The sequence below is a fragment of the Rattus rattus genome, chromosome 11, assembly GCF_011064425.1.
Source record: "Rattus rattus isolate New Zealand chromosome 11, Rrattus_CSIRO_v1, whole genome shotgun sequence".
In the NCBI taxonomy this organism is placed as follows: Eukaryota; Metazoa; Chordata; class Mammalia; order Rodentia; family Muridae; genus Rattus; species Rattus rattus.
Window position 1 is genome coordinate 4,265,341 of NC_046164.1, and position 17,486 is coordinate 4,282,826.

At 43.7% G+C, this 17,486-nt stretch overlaps 1 pseudogene; it reads right to left on the reverse strand.

Moving 5' to 3' along the window:
- Positions 1-7,366: 7,366 nt before the first annotated feature.
- On the reverse strand, positions 7,367-17,213 carry LOC116912645 (annotated as a pseudogene).
- Between the last annotated feature and the right edge of the window lie 273 nt (positions 17,214-17,486).

Genomic DNA, 17,486 nt, shown 5'->3' on the forward strand with positions numbered 1-17,486 from the left:
GTATGTAGTGTGTATGAAACGTCACATGAGATATGTTCACCCAAGAGCCCAGGATCTAATGAACATTTGCAAAGTGTCCATTATTAAAAAAGATTCCTTTGGAGGGCTTGTAGTCTCACAGCTCTTTACCCTCACAATTCCTGACATCTACAACTCAGAGGATGCCAAAAACAAACCTTTTCAATTAAGTAAAGCTGACACGAATCTCTCAGAAAATGTCCATTTTGTGTGTTTTTTTCTCAAATCAACCCTGTATCATTCTGAGAAAATGCTTTCATTTCAAAAGGTGGGTTGGATGACTCCACACCATAATTTATATGAAGGGATGCACTGTAAGCACGTAGAGGCTGGATTCCATAATAATTCCTACTTCTTCAATCTTCTCTCGCAGTGACTCTGATATGTGAAGAAGTCATGCGAGCTAGCGTGGGTATGCTGGGCCTCACTAAAATTGATGAGGCCCCCGTTCTTCATAGCAAGTGGAAGAATAAGCGGGGCTTTGAATGGTAAGTTGTAAGTTCAGACCATTGAGAAAAAGAGACAGACGCCTTTAGTTTCTGGACCTCTTGCTATCGGAAGCACACTGATGGCCACAGACCACTTGGGAGTGTACAAGGCTGTGCGCAACGTTTTCCATTGGTTAAAGCATGAAAAGGTAAGGAAGACGAGAGGAGAGAGCCAAGGACTGGAGGGCAGAGAGATGTTGAAAATGCAGGAGTGATTTCAGTGGAGGATCTGAGCAAAGGACCGTGTGTGTATCGATTAACGTTCACGTTTACACCGAGCACAGGATTAAGTTACCTGAGTGAATAAGCTCTTAGTCAAATTTTAGATTATTCATGGTAGGTGGAGAGCGGCTAGGAAATCTGATTTAATTAAGGTGAGTGTTCATTTAAAGCACTGGCTCCACTATGCAAACTCCCTAGCCTTGGGTAAGTTATTTGAAGTGTCTGAATCACGATTTTCTCAATAGTTCCTAGGTTATTACATTGATGAAGTGATTAAACGGCTCTATAATCCACGTAAGGCAAGAGAAATAGAGTCCTGACACGTAGTAAATGTAAATTTTATTAGATATTGTAACTGTGATTTATGCTTTGTTGAGTCAACACAGCTCAAAATAAGGGAAGCAAGGAGGCTGTCTCTCAAGGAGAGACCGGTCTTCTCCCTGCCAGCCTGCATGGCGTCCTTCCTTCCTCACCGTGACTAGGTTTAAACTCATCTTCTGCTGTTAACTCTCCCTAGAGCAACTTTCTGATGAGATGCTTTTGGTGTTTTTTATTTTTTATTTTTTTCAGTTTTTAAAATTTTAACTTTCCTCAATTCCATCCATCCATACACACACACACACACACACACACACACACACACACACACACACACACTTTCTTTCACTTGGGAAACTGATCTCTGAAGTACCTGCAGTCATGGCATTGCTCATAGGTCTTTCAAGGACTCCCCAGGTCCCTTCCTCTTCCTACACTAACACAGATGCTAACGACAGGAAGGGCGAACCCGTTTCCTTCCAGCTCTGTCCCTTTGCTCTCTGGCACTTAGCACGTGCCAAGAATTCATTTTGTGCTCATCGCTGTACTGGACATTCTGAGTCTATGGTCGCAAAATATGTAAAATACCAAAAAATAATCCAGTTTTGCATTTTATCAAAGAAACAGATCCTACATTAACTCAAATAGTTTTCCTCACAGATTTCAATATGGTTCCCGAATCTTTTCCTAAACCAATCCTTGCATGATTTTGAAACAAAGAACATCTAATATTGGCAAAAATTAAAAATAAATAAATAAAACAACGTATGAAGTCAGCTTAGCAGGATGCTCCCCATCCTGATATCAATCGGGTTCTTTAGGCTCCTCAGATCCCCATGTGATGCCATGGCTTCATGAAGAATTCTGAAATTCACCAGAATTCCTCCTGCTCTCAGATGTTTCTGTGGTTTTTCATTCACTTAACCATCAGCCGGCTCCCACTTGGACATGCTGAAATTGGAGCTGAGAGCCTAACCACTCTCCTTACATGTAAAAATCCCATTGTCACAGTCCTCATTACTATATTTTATTTATCCTTTGAGAGGCTCACACATGTATACAACATATTTGGGTCATATCTATCCCCTTTGTCCCATTTCCAACTCCTCCAGGACATCCCAACACCCCCACCCCCAACATGATCTCCCCCTTCTCCTTCTGCCGCTGCTCCTTGGGACTCCCCCCCCTTGAAGTGAGGGTAATACACCAGGAGCCCCAACCTCGAATAAAATGACTCTTCCTCCTCGGGAGACTGTCAACTGGCAGTAGCTCCTATGATAGGAATGAGCTTCATGGGCCCCTTCCAGGCCTGTGCTGGAATTATGACTGGCTAATCCTGGGCAGGCAGGCGGCCACAGCTACAGCTACGGTGACCTCATCAGCGCAACAGCTCTGTCACATCCTGTTTCACAGCGATCCTCCCACCCTCCAGCTTTTGTACTTTTCCCCTCTTTTCTTCCATGTTACCTGAGCACTGAGGGATAGGATAGCAAACAGTGGTGGCCCTGACTATTATTGACCCCAAAGTGTTTAATACACATCACTGAATACTTTCTTTCTTTAACAGTATGCGTGCAACAAATGGCAAAGATCCCAGGAAGTTCTAATAAGGAAAACATTGTGTTAAAGATGAGTATCCGGTCTATTAAAGGAATCAGAATAGACATGTCTCTCTTTCTGGGAAACAGCAGTCCCTGCATCTGGGAAGGTGGGGGAGGTAGTTAAGAAATGTTTCTGCTGCCAGATGAACGGGCTGGCAGCGCTGGGGCGGGGGCATCGCTTCTTGAGCTATCGGAATCCTGCCTTACTGCACAATGTGTTTTTCTTTGGGAAGACATGATAAATGGTACTTAGCTTATGCAAACGTTTGCATAGAGTCTCTGATTAATGGAGCAACTGAAGTCCAGAGTGCTGGAACACTGGAGCAGCTAACAGTTCCTGGCATGTTTCAGTGTAGAGAGGACACTCACCTACGTGGTTCAATGCTGACATTCTTTAATGGGTCGGTTATCGTTTTCACTTAGAAATGTGTACAGTAAAGTTAGTGGAAGTGAAGCAACTTTCCTAGGGCAACTAATTTAGCTGCTGACCACTAGTAGTACTACTACCATGTTTTAATCACCTAAGCCAGTGCTACTGTGTGTGTGTGTGTGTGTGTGTGTGTGTGTGTGTGTGTGTGTGAATGAGTGTAGTGAGTGCATATGTGTGTGAGCATGGGTGTGTATGAGTGTGAGTACGTTTGAGTATATGTATGCGTGTAGTGAGTGTATGTATGTGAGCATGTGTGTATGTGTAAGAGTGTGTACATGAGTGTGCATGTGTGTGAGTGTATACATGAGTGTGTATGTGTGTGATTGTGAGAGTTAATGAGAGTGTGTATGTGAGAGAGAAGAATGTGCATGAGTTTGTGTGAGTATATGTGTGAGCATGTGTGAATGTAGGTGAGTATGTGTGTGAGAGTGTGTGTATGAGTATTGTGAGTGTGTGTATGTTTGAGTATGTGTATAAGAGAGTGTGCATGAGTGTGTGTGCTTAAATATGTGTGTGAGTTTGAGTGTGTATATGTGTGTGAGACAGTATGGATGAATGTGTATATTTGAGTGTATGTGTGTGTGTTTGTGTGTGTGTGTGTGTGTGTGTGTGTGTGTGTGTGTTAGGACACTGGTTTCTCTATGAAGGAATTCTATCTTTCATAATAATAGTCTTATTGGGAGAGAATGTTCTCAATAATAAAAATCTAATTTAGAATAAACTTTTAAGATGTAGCTCAGTTATAAATTGAAAGAAGTCAATGCGGGGAAATTCCAAGCCTGGACCTACCGTCTATTATTTTAGCATCTTATTTCCATGTCATGCAGAAAGCATGGGCTTCCTTTTCAGTCTGTTTCCCATACCCTCATCTAGTCGGTCTTCAAGGTCTGTTAGGCTAGCCCTAGTTTTCTCTTTGACAAAAGAATCAAAACTATTATCCAAAACTATTATCATAGGAGTTTTAGAATTCTTTCTATCCATAACAACAGGCAGGGAGGAGGGCATGGCATGGAAGCCGCTATGCAGAGGCAGGCATGACCTGTTACCTAGAGCAAGAGAAAAACATCCGAGAGAGACTGGGAGCCACGCTGGGACAGGCTTCTCCTTCACTCAGAAGGAAGCTGACTCTGAGAGAGAGAGGGTGACTCTTCTACAGTTCAACTGTGAACAACAACAACAACAACAACCACAACAACAACAACAAACTCCTCCTTGTAAACCAGGAAAAAATGCTCGCACTAAGCCGTGGACTGAAATGAATTTTGTGCGAAGACTGAGGGTGTGCGCTGACTCAGAAATCCCTCGGTGTGCAAGTAAAGAAGAGGAGTCTGCGAGGCATCCCTGCCTCCTTTGAGGTGAGATCACTGTGAAGGGAACAAAGTGTTGAAAGTTGAAAGTTCTGCACAAAGAGAGCAGATATTTATGTCTCTGGATTTTTATAGGTCTCAATAAAAAAAACATCGAAATTAAAACCAATAATATGTTACTTTGTGCAAGTGTAAAATGCATTGAATTCTGAAGACCTTTCTATTGCAATGTATTCTTATTTTTCATATTTCATTCCTGCCCCCCCCCAAGACAATAACATTTCTTTCAGCCAAGCTCGCTTCTTCTAAAATCTTGGCTGTCTGTCCCTTAAATACCTCAGACACTTCCCTCTTGCATTCCCTTGCCATTTTGTGTTCTAGCCAGGATTCCTTTGTGCTAATCAATTTCACTAATTAGTAAAGACAAAAAATTTAAGAAGTATTATGTAAGAGATTATATTATGTTTCCCATGATTCCAAAACTCGTCAACATGTTCTTATCAGAGTGAGTTTGTAGTTTTCTTTTCAGGAGAAATAAATAATGGAGGAGATAGTCATAGTCTGTTGCTGTTTTCATAAGTTCTGGCCTCAGCTCAAGCCTTCACCAGAGAGCCAACATCTGAAAGTGATTTTGGGTGTTATGTGCTAGTATGTAGCAATCTTGTTGTCCTTAAAAAAAAATCTTGTGAATATTAATATTGAAGCACACGTCTGAAAAACAGCATGAGGTGGGAGCTGACTGGGCTTTCGTTCTCCTCTCCAGATAGAGAGTGAGTCCTAGGGGGTTCATTTATAGCATATACTTTCCTCTTAGCACTTGCTATGGAGAGCTAGATATGAGTGATACATATACATATATATATATGCATATGTGTATTTATATTATATATGAGATGTATAAGTATCATATATGTGATATATAGGGTAAATATGTGATTCTTATATATTCCACATATAATATCAAATATATAAGAATCGTGTGTGTGTGTGTGTGTGTGTGTGTGTGTGTGTGTGTGTGTGTGTGTGTGCAGTTCACAGCTGGGAACTCTGTGAACTACAAGATATGCTCAGGACAATAGCAGCCTGAGTATTATGGGGCTAACTAACTGCTTTTTAATTGAACTTGAAGTTTGCTCTGTAGGAAGAAGCCCCCACACACACTCATTCACACATTCACACACACTCACATATTCACACACACACTTGCACACTCACTCATACACACACTAACACTCACACACACATACATATTCACACTCACACACACTCACACATTCACACACACACACTCACATACTCACACATACACACTTACATTCACACACACACACACTCACACACTCACACACACACACTCACACACACTCACACACATACACACTCACACTACCACACTCACATACTCACACATACACACTTACATTCACACACACACACACATACATACACACACACACTCACACCCACACACACCCACACATACACACACACACCCCACACACACACACACACACACACACCACACACACACTCACACACACACACACACTCCACACACATACACACTCACACACACACTCCCACACACACACTCATACAAACACACTTACACTCACCACTACCCCACATCCACACACACACTCACACACACATATACATATTCACACACTCACTTACATTCACACACACTCACACACACTCATACACATATTCACACACTCAACACACTCACTTACATTCACACACACATTCATACACATATTCACACACTCAACACACTCACACATACACTCATACACACACTAACAAACTCACATACTCACACGTACACACTTACATTCACACACACACACTCACGCACACATTCACACTCTCACACACACTCACACACATGCATATACAAGTACATTCTTGTCCACTTATCCTAACCTGATTCTACTGCCCTGAGTTCTTATTTCCACTGAGCTGATGACCGTGTTCCTCCAGAGTGTAAGCTGTCGTGTACCACGCATTCCCAGACTTCTGACAACTCCCCCTGGACATCTGCGCACACTTCTACACATATCCTGGTCTCTGTTTAAAAGTCAATACGTATTTGCCAGGTAATTAACTTCTGTGAATTTTTAGTTTGCAAAGTGGATGAAGCCCAGATGTACAACAGAACAGTGGGAATTGTTTCTTCATCGTGACTTTATTGAGCATTGAAATCCAGTCAGTGATTAGAGAAAAGAATCCCAATCCCGTTTATCTCCAGGATCTTATCTCGGGGAATTCTTCTCAGATCATGCCTTTTGGACAACTTTGCTACCCAGAATTTTCCCTTTTTTGCCTAGATATGTGTTACATAACAACTCAAAGGAAAAGCATACACAAGTAACCAATATCCCTGGGGCAGGAGTAGCCAGGGGAATTTAAAATTGCAGGAGATTATAAAACTGAACTCCAACGTAGGATCTGCTTGGCTAAAGAAAGACTGTGTGTGTGCATGAGTGTGTGTGTGTGTGTGGGGGGGGTGTGTTCACATGCGTGTGGACATATGTGTATGTGTCTGCATGCCTGTGAATGTATCACAGAACGAGACTCAATCAAATCAAACTACTACTGATTGGGAAGTTACTCCCTGATGGCTAGCTCTCGTAACATTAGAGAGTGGAATGTAAGCTGGGAACAAAAATGTCATCATTAGTCTAACACAGCTGGAAACTCTGCATTAAAATAATGACCACCGTGGCAAGAAGTGCTCAGGACAACAGTGGGCTGAGTGTTATGGAGCTAACTAACTGCTTTTTTCGGTGGGGGGAGGGCTTCTGCAACTTTTATTTTTGCATGTAAACCACGAGGGGAGTCTTGATGGTGTGGGCACCCTAGAGATTACGCTGGAGTTCTGAGGGCTCCAGAGACTGGCTGGGAAGTCAGGTGACAGAAACAATCAGACCGATCACATGATTACAGAGCTGGGGTCCAGGTGGTCAGGGGTGGACATCAAAGGAAGCAGTGACATGGGAGGGGCAAGCACTGGGCTGGTCTTGAGCTGCCTGGATGACATCGGGGGCAGAGGATCTGGTAGCTCCAGGGATCTCCAGTCCATGCCTTATTGGCCAGGGAGTCCCTGAAGGAGCTGCCAGCAAACTTGGCTTTACTGCCCAGCTCTTCCTCCACTCTAAGGATCTGATTGTACTTGGCCAAGGAGCTTAGATCAACAGAGGGCACCAGTCTTGATCTGCCCAGTGCAGAGCCGCAACACCAGGTCATCAATGAAAGTGTCCTCAGTCTCCCCCCGGTCGGTGGGACACCATGACACCCCTGCTATTGGACTGGGCCAGCCTTCATGCCTACAGAGATTCAGTCACAGAGCCAATCTCAGATTCACTTTGAGCAGAAGGCAGTTGCAAGACTTCTCTCCTGCAGCCTTGGCAATCCACTTAGGGTTGGTCATTGAGAGGTCATCCCCCACCTTCTGGATGCCTGTGGTAGCTGTGAACTTCTGCCAAGCATCCCAGTCGTCCTGGTCAAAGTGGTCTTCAATGGACACCACTGGGTAGTCCTGGTTGAAGGCTTGTACAGGTCAGCCAGTTGGTTGGGTGTGATGTACCGGCTGCAGTCATCTGGAGACTTGAAGTCCAGGTCGTACTTGTCAGCCCTGGAGAACTCGGAGGCAGCCACATCCATGCTGATGACGACCTGGTCAGTGTAGCCAGCCTTTGCCATTGTAGTCCTGAGCAGCTCCACTGCTTCTTTCTTCCCCAGGACGTTAGGTACGAATCCGCCCTCATCACCCACATTGGTGGCGTCTTTCCCATACTTCTCCTTGATGATGTTCTTCAGGTTGTGGTAAACCTCTGCTCTAATATGCATGGCTTCCCAGAAACGGGATGCCCCCATGGGCAAGATCATGAACTCTTGCATGGCCAGTTTGTTGCCAGCGTGAGAACCGCTGTTGATCACAGTGAAAGCTGGGACTGACAGGATGACTTCGGGGTTGCCGGCCAAGTCAGCAATGTGAAGGTAAAGGGGCACCCCCTTCTCCGTGGCAACAGCTTTGCAGACAGCCAGGGACACTCCCAGGATGGCATCTGCACCTATTCGATTACCAGCGGGTCAATCTTCTCTTACTCCACAACATTCAGTTTCTTGCTAACCAGAGCAGGTGCAATAGTGTTATTGATGTGATCAACAGCCTTTGAGACACCCTTCCCCATGAAGCGGGTCTTATCATTGTCTCGGAGTTCTAAGGCCTCGTAGATGCCAGTGGACGCACTGCTGGGCACCGCAGCTCGGAAGAGACCTTTTGCGGTGGAGATCCACCTTAACAGTGGGGATTCCCACCGGAGTCAAAGATTTCTCTGGCATGGATCCTAAGAATAGAGATGGTGAACTTCTGGCCGTCGGATCACTGCGGAGGAAGGAAAGAGGATTCTGTAGACACAGAAGGGAGTGCTAAGGACCTAACTAACTGCTTTTTAATTGAATTTAAAGATTGCTTCATAGGAAGAAACACATGCCTGGGGCTGTCGACTGGCCCCAAACCCATGGTTTGAGAGCTTGGAGGTTTGAGGAATAAGCCTATTGTTATTCATATTTCTCTCTAAATTCATATTCCTATGCCCTCAAAGAAGTTTCTTTCTGCAGTACATGGTGGTTAATACAGAAACTCAACTGATCAAAATATAGAGACAAAGCGTCATTGAAGTATTCAGTCAAAATTTGACATTTGTATCATACATACTTTCAAATTCAGGGACCATTGTATAAGAAGGCAGGAAGTACAGGGGACACTTACATAAAACCCTGTCTTCTGGGCATGACCGCTGCACTCCTGAGCTCAGAGTCACTGTGGTTGCCTGTGCAAGACCTGCACAAGAGCGAGCCAGGCAGCACTCGGGCAGGAGAGACTGTTGAACTCCCAGTGAGGAGCTATGGATGGTTGATGTCTTCTGGGGGAGGGAGAATCAGCTCTTTAATGGTGTGATCCTTTGTAAGTCAATCATCCTCCAGTGGATAATCCCACATCCATGAGCACATGGTGTGATAGTTTGTACATACTTGGTCCAGTGAGTGGCACTATTTGGAGGTGTGGCCTTGTTGAAGTAGGTGTATCACTGTGGGCAGGAACTTTAAGACCCTACTCCTAGCTACCTGGAAGTGAGTCTTCCATTAGAAGCCTTCTATGGAGGAACACCCTCATAGAAGCAGGGAGATGAAGGATGGGATAGGGGATTTATGGACAGGAAACTGGGAAAGGGAGTAACATTTGAAATATAAATAAAACCATCCAATAAAATATTCAATAACAAAAACCCCTTTTTATTAGTTACATGAAAATATCACACAGTGTATTTTGATCATATACACTCTCAAACTTCTTCCCTACCCACTCAGTCTTTTGTTCTCCTCCTCCTCCTCCTTCTTCTCCTCTCCTCTCTCTCTCTCTCTCTCTCTCTCTCTCTCTCTCTCTCGCTCTCTCTCTCTCAAAAAAAAAAAAAAAAAAAAGCAAGCAAGCAAGAAAGAAAGAAAGGCTATTGGTGAAGCCTAAGCCTAGTTGCGTCGGAAGACCCCAGCATATTTGAGATGCCAGTACCATGAGCTGATCACCAAGAATAGCAGTGGCAGTGGAGTGGATCAAGCTGAGAATAGAGTGCTACGGAGGGCAGAGCTGGAAAAGTGAAGCCAGCCCTTTGGAGGTGCTGAGAATATCATATGTGGATCCCAGACATTGAAACAAGAAGCTGTAACATTGAAGTTGCCCTGGAGACCCCAAGATGTTTGAGATGCCAGAGCTGTGGGCTCTCTGCTGAGGGAAGCTGCAAACAGGGAGTGGAACAGCCCAGGAGAAAGAAGTTTGCTGCGGTCAACAAAGATGGAAAAGGAGTTGGAGATCTGAAGACCATTTTGACATCAGACATGGAGATGCAGAGTTTGGAGTTTGCCCAGTTGGTTTCCTGTCTTGATTCGGGGATTACAGTTAAGTAATAGAATGAATCTCAGAAGAGACTTTGGACTTTGGACTTTTTAACATCGTTGAGACTGCTATAAACTATGAGGACTTTGGAAGTTGGACTAAATGTATTTTAATTGTGCTATGTTTGGGTATAACCCCCATAGAGTCATGTGTTTAAACAAGCCTATGCGGGGCCAGGGAGTGGAATGTGATGGTTTGTATATACTTGGCCCAGGGAATGGCACTATTTGGAAATGTGGCCTCTGTTAGAGTAGATGTGTCACTGTGGCTGTGGGCTTTTCCTAGCTGCCTAGAAGTGAGTCTTCCATTAGCAGCCTCCTGATGAAGATGTAGAACTCAGCTCCTCCTGCACCGTGCCTGCCTGGATGCTGCCATGTTCCTCTGAACCTGTAACCCAACCCTAATTAAATGTTGTCTTTTATAAGACTCGCCTTAGTCACGGTCTCTGTTCACAGCAGTAAGACCCTAACTAAGACTCATGGGTAGCTTATGGGTTAGTTATTTGTTTTTTGAACGGAATGAAGTACAGCATAGGGAGGCGGGGTCGGATGGGAGGAAGTTAGGTAGAGAAGTGAGCGGTGAATATGATCAAAATATATGAAATTCTCAAGGAACCAATAAGAATGCTTCCTTTAAAGAGAGGAAAGAAAGGAAGCTGATTAGCAATAGGAGAAATGGTGAAAACAAAGGATGTAATTTAAACCTGGAGGAAAAAACTGTATTCTATTAGTAGGTCAAAGAGGAAGCGGGAACCCAGAAGAATGACCAGAAAGCTGGAAGCACAGGTAAGAGCTGTTTAGACAAAATAATGTCAGCGTGTGTTAAAGAACGCGATGCCTGAACTGAGGGGGGAAACGGTTGCAAAACTCACAAGTGATGCTGTAGCTGCGGCTCACTGAACTAGCACTGGGGCTGGCCTCTGTCTGGAAAGTTATTTACTGTTTGGAGCCTGTTGCCTGAAGGCTGCCAGGACGGCTCCAGATACAGCTCAACACATTTGTTCGTGAGAGCTCACAGAACGCAGTGCCAAAACTTGGGCATTCTTGCAAATGATTGCAAACAAGTCACCAACAGATTACAAACAAAGATCACTTGAGAAGAATAGGTAAGGTGTCACTAGGGAGAAAAAGTGTAAAGTTTCACAGATGTTCTATGTACACACTCACAGACGTCTGCTGTCTCAGTCCCTCTTTTATTGTTAGGAAGAGACACCATGACTAAGGCAGCTCTTGTAGAAGAACGCATTAAATTGGGGGGGCTTGCTTATAATTTCAAAGCTTTAGTCCATACTATAATGGCAGGGAGTATGGTGGCGTGCAGGCAAGCCCTGGAGAGTGACATCATGATCCATAGGCAGTGAGAGAGAGAGAGAGAGAGAGAGAGAGAGAGAGAGAGAGAGAGAGAGAGACAGAGACAGAGACAGAGAGACAGAGACAGACAGAGACAGAGACAGAGAGAGACAGAGACAGAGACAGAGAGACAGAGAGACAGAGAGATAGAAAAAGACAGAGACAGACATTGGGCCTGTGTGGGATTTTAAAACGTTGAAGTCTACCCCTAGCAACACACTTCTTCAAACAAGACCATTCCTCCTGATTCTTTTCAAATAGTTCCACTCCTTGATAACTAAATATTCAAACATATAAGCCTGTGGGGGTGGGGCATTCTTATTCAAAACACCACATCTGATGCAGTGTTTTTCTCGTTAAAACAACAACAGGAAATTCAAAACTCTTAACAACTACCACTTGATTAAAGGCGACATACTGTGGCAAAGTCATCATTATTGACAAACAGTTTGAATTCTATCGTATTTTAAATTGCCCAGGAAATAGCAAGTGACAACCATGGACACTTTGAGCGGATGCGGTGTCCCTTCTGTGGATGCAGCACAAGCATACACGGCAGGCACCTTTCAGACATGCGGCTCCCAGTGGCGTTGTTTACCTTCTCAATTGTTTTTCAGATTTTCTAAAGGGCACAGAAGCAGCATAGGACAGTACTCCACAAAGTCAAAATTACTATTCCGCTGCTCTCTTATTTGTACCATGGTATCGTGGATATTTCTCTTAAATTCTTTGGGCCTCAGTTTCCAGGTCTGACACCATGAGATGCTCATGATGTCTCTGTCATAGGGCATCTCTAACAATTAGATGGGATGCTATAGGGTGCCGACAAAGGTCCTGGCAATAGATTAAGCACTTGATACGTTTTAGATTTTTACTACTTTTATTTAAAATGAACACAGCACACACATAAATATTTAATTCTAAGACAGTGAAAATAAATACAACTTTCGACTGGATGAAAAAGTTGAGTATTATTTTTAACCCAAATTCATCAAAGGTAGTTTACTTTGAGAAAGATCATGGCTAAACACTGAGAAAGGTACATTAATCAGAGAGGCAAGAGTGGGCCTGCCCCAACAAAGCAGGGCTCTTCCGCATCTCATTCATCTCCTTCTGCCTTTCTGTTGATTTCATGCTTGTCTGGTTTGCTTCCAGTTGCTTGCCCCTCTGGAATGAATTAACGTGACAGGATGCATCTAGAAACACAGATTCTTCTGACAACCATTGAACTTGGGAAGTATAATGCACATGTGTTTTTCCTCCTTATGAGGGATATCAATTTGTTTTGGGGTTGTAGATCTGGATGATAAAGGAAACAAGATGTAAGATACACTGTATGTTTTCAGTTCCTGCTAGTTACAGCAGAGTTCTACTTTGTTGTCTTTCTTTACTCCGTTTCTCTTCAGGAGAGAATGCTGCATTCAAATAGCTGTCCTTCAGAGAAGGAAAAACAAGCAGGTTAATCCCAGTTTTCCATGGCAATCTCTACCCATGAAACTATACGATTGAAGAGAAAAGGATAGCTTAAATTTGTAGTTAAAATTTAGCACATAATTGCACTTCTGAAAGTTGTTTCCCATCTATACATGTAATTTGCTTTAGAAAGTTAGTTGATGGGTTAAATGAAAAATCCTTTGGGGTAAGCATTGAACTTTGGTATGTAACAGAAAGTGGCTTTCTATTAAGTGGTAGCTACCGGAATACCAGAGCAAGGAAACAAAGGTAAGAACCAGGTCTCCATAAGGATACTAAGACCTAATAAATACCAGCAAATAAGACATGTCCCTTACTTTTCCTACAGTCATCCTCACAGCAGCTTTCAGGGTTGAATGAGGATGTCCACGTAGCAGCCTTCTTCTGGTAGCTCCCCAAAATGACCAATACAAGGAGAAAGGAGAGGGACACTTGGTTTATGTTCTCTGGGCTTTTTGGAAAATATGGAGTTGTTCCTTGGCCACATACATGTGAATCTACAAGAAGGGTGGCACTGTAGACATCAAGGGAATGAGTACTGTTCAAAAAGTAATGCCTCCCGGAAGTGTGCAACCGAGGCTAACCTAGGACCGTCTACAGCATCGCCCAGCACGGCATGGGCATCATTGTAAACAAGTCAGTTAAGGGCAAGATTCTTGCCGGGAGAGTTAACGTGTGTACTGAGCACAGCTAGCACTCTAAGAGCTGAGTCAGCTTCCTGAAGTGGGTGAAGGAAGAGACTCAGAAGAAAGAGGAAGCCGAAGAGAAGGACACCTGGGCTCACCTGAACCACCAGCGTTAAGTCACCTAGAGAAGCCCGTTTTGTGAGGACTGACGGGAAGGAGCCTGAGCTGCTGGTGCCCATTCCACACGCATTCACCGAATTCACAGCCTAAAAAGGAAACGAAAGACCCGGATGTAAAAAACAAGCCAAAACGACAACGCAACACAATACAAACAACCACAACCAAAAAGACCTGGTGGTGTCCCCACAGGTACCTGGGCACAGCCAGGTATGCTCCGCCCCACAGTTGCCTGGCAACAGCCACCTGTGCCTGACTATAAAAGGGGCTCCTTGCCCCCTCCTCATTCTCTCTTGCTCTTCCTGCTCTTGCTTTCTCTTTGTTCTTCTCTGCTCTGTTCCCCTCTGTCCCTGTCCCTTCTCTCCCCACCCCTTCCCCCCACGTGCCCATGGCTGGCCCCCTTTACTTCTCCCCACTTCTACTCTTCTTCTCTCATTAAACCTCTCCACATGGAACCATGTTGGCTTGGTGTGTGTATGCATGGGGAACAAATACATTTAAAAGAGAAGCTCTCTGCCCACGTTGATGAGGCAATCAATACCTCACTAAATGTAGAAGTCATCTCACTGAAGTTGCCCTTGGTCACACGGAAATGGATGAACTTCACATCTACAATTGTGTTTTCCACCATTAAAGCTTAGACTTTAAGAGTGGGTAGCAAAGTCTCTTTCAGCTCCCTACTGAGTTAGGACTCTGTACAGGCCACCCCCCCCACCGGTGGATACAGAATTGTCTTGTCACTTTGGGGTCTCTGCTCATGTTGTGGTTTTCTACCAAATCCCTGTGTCTACATCAATGAACCCACCACAGTACATTAATTTCATCTGCTTCCCCACCCCAAGGTCCATGTCTGCATAATAAAGCAAGTCAAATTCCTATAGCTTTTAGCCAGCTATCAGACAATGGAAATAATCAGAAAACAGCCACTATTTGAGGAGTGTGACCAAGAGGTTAAACACACAGCCAGAGTCACTTGTGTTTGGACTGACAGCCAGTGGTCTGCAGATGATGAAATACCATGCCTCCTAGTAAAAGTCCTCAGATTATACTTTTGTTTTATTATTAAGAAATAAGAATGAGCAAATGCCAAAAAATAATTTAAAAGTCATTGTGGTAAATTCGTTTGGACCACTGTAAAAATATTCTTTATGCCAAAAAATAATTTAAAAGTCATTGTGGTAAATCTGCTTGAATCACTGTAAAATATTCTTTAAAGTGGCATCTCTTAATTTGGCCAGCGATTATGTGAATTTTGCAATGATATTTATTTTCCAATATGGATAGTAAGAGAAATAAGACTTTGGGGCTGGAGAGTTGGCTCGGCATCTAAGAGCACTGGCTGGTTTTCCAGAGGCCCTGAGTTTGATTGTTTGCACCCAAATGGCCATTGACATCAGTAACTGCAGTTCCAAGGAGTACGATGTCCTCCTCTGACCGGTGTAGCATCAGACATGCACATAGTAAACAGACACACATGGATAAAACACCCATCCACGTAAAATACAGTCATTAGATCATTTTAAAACCCCGAATGCTGACAGAAAGCATTATACATCGTCTTTGGCTCTAGTCAGCATTTTATTGGCTTTGTAATTTCTGAGTTCAGGAATGTTTTCATATTGCAACAGAAACATGAAGTCCCGAGCTAAGTGCTTCATTTTCTCGGGACTCTTACCCTTCAGGAATACAAGATCCTTTTATCAAACGGTATTGTATAGGTTCTACGCTACTAGTTGGTGCTCAATAAATATCTCATTTGGCGTAAGTGAGCAATGTTTCAAGGGAACGATGTGATCACTACTGGCAAGAACTGTCAGTGTTCACTTCTTCCTCTTTTGTAGGATCATTGGAGCACAACCTTCAGATAAATGTGGACGGAATAATGCAGCAGAAGAGTTGAGGCCAGGAAGACAGACACTCACTCTATAAAGTCTGTGAGGCATTTCACCTTAGGATGCTCCATTACTGAGACCTCACCCTCCTGGGTAAGCATTCTCTTCATTGTAGAGCACCATTCTCACACTGGAGGTTGAAACGCTCCTCTGGAAACCAGACAGTAATAGGACGTGTCAAGGTGAAAGAATCTGTAATGTTCTTCATACTGTGATTCCTGGGTACATTCATGTGCTGATTGGGCCATATAAAAGGCGGGGAAGATGAGTCAAGTTGATCAGCCAGGACAGAAGCACAATAAAAATAAAATCAATATATCCTAGATATTGATCTAGAGTCTAGGATATTCCAGATCTAGAATATAAACGCATTTCCAGACTGTATAAAATTCATTTCCAGCTACTAGTAAGTATAAAGATAAAAAAGTAAGCTTATCATGCTGCTGAAATCAGACAATATAGTTTATTTTGGAAGAGGGAAGTCTCCGGGTATTTTTATTTTAAAGGACAAATGTTAAGATCTTATCCGTGAAGGAATTGAAAAGTATGTGATGTGTTCTGCAATGATTTCTTCTTTTAAGAACTACTCACCAAGAACGTCTAGGACAAATCTGAGCTTCCTAAAATCAAGAGCGATCTATGGCTTCCTGCGGATGTTAATGCATGTTATCAGCCTTATTCTGGAGGTTGCCAGATCCCCAGTTTGAGCTTTTGGAAGGTCAGCCTGGATTTTTGGAAAGACAGAACTCATTAACTCCTTGTTTTGATGAAGTCTGATGCTATTGGAGTTGATCAGAATAAGGATATTCTCACCGAGAGCCACCCCAGGAAGCATCATTGCTGCAGGGATGAGGCCCGACTTCCTTCACATGTGATGTGCAGTGTGAGCTATCCTACCTATAGCAGAAAGCTCACAGTCACAGGTATATGTGAAATATGTGTGTTTTTCTGTAGCACAGTCCGATTCCTATTCTACCAGGACATGTGCAAGTCTTGGCATTTGGCCCTTTAATTGTTAAGGAGTCACAGAGAACTGAAAGTGTGGAAGTGTTTCTTTGGAAATCAGTCATGGGTCTATCAGTTCCTTACAGACATGCACTCATTTCTTACAGGGCCCCAGTTCCACTCTCATGCAGCAGGATGGGGTGGCTTTTCACGTTCCGTCTGTGCAATTGCTGAGGCATGGAAATGCTGAGAGGCCATCTGGGGTCTCCCCTGCCCAGACTTCTCCAGTCATAGGTCTAACTCAGCTTTACCTCTTTCTAGGGACACAATTCTGGAAGGGGCATCATCGACTGCCTTCGGAGGAATCCACCAATGTCTACACTGCCACGAGTCTCTTTCCATGTTCATGGCTCTACTTCCTGTCAAGTTCAACAGAAGCTTTTCCTGTCCCCCAGGAGAGCTGCTCGACCTCAGCAACTGGACAGATACTTGGTTGGATGGGCGCTGCCGTGTGTTACAGCATTTTTAGATGTTTTCTGGTCCTTTCCTTCTCCCCAAGCAGGTACCTATAGTCTCTCTACCTGCAAATAATGACAATGAAAAATCACTCCAGTCAAATGTGTGGGGTGCACAGTTCACTCCAGTTTGACACTACCATTCCAGAATGTTCAATACTACCAT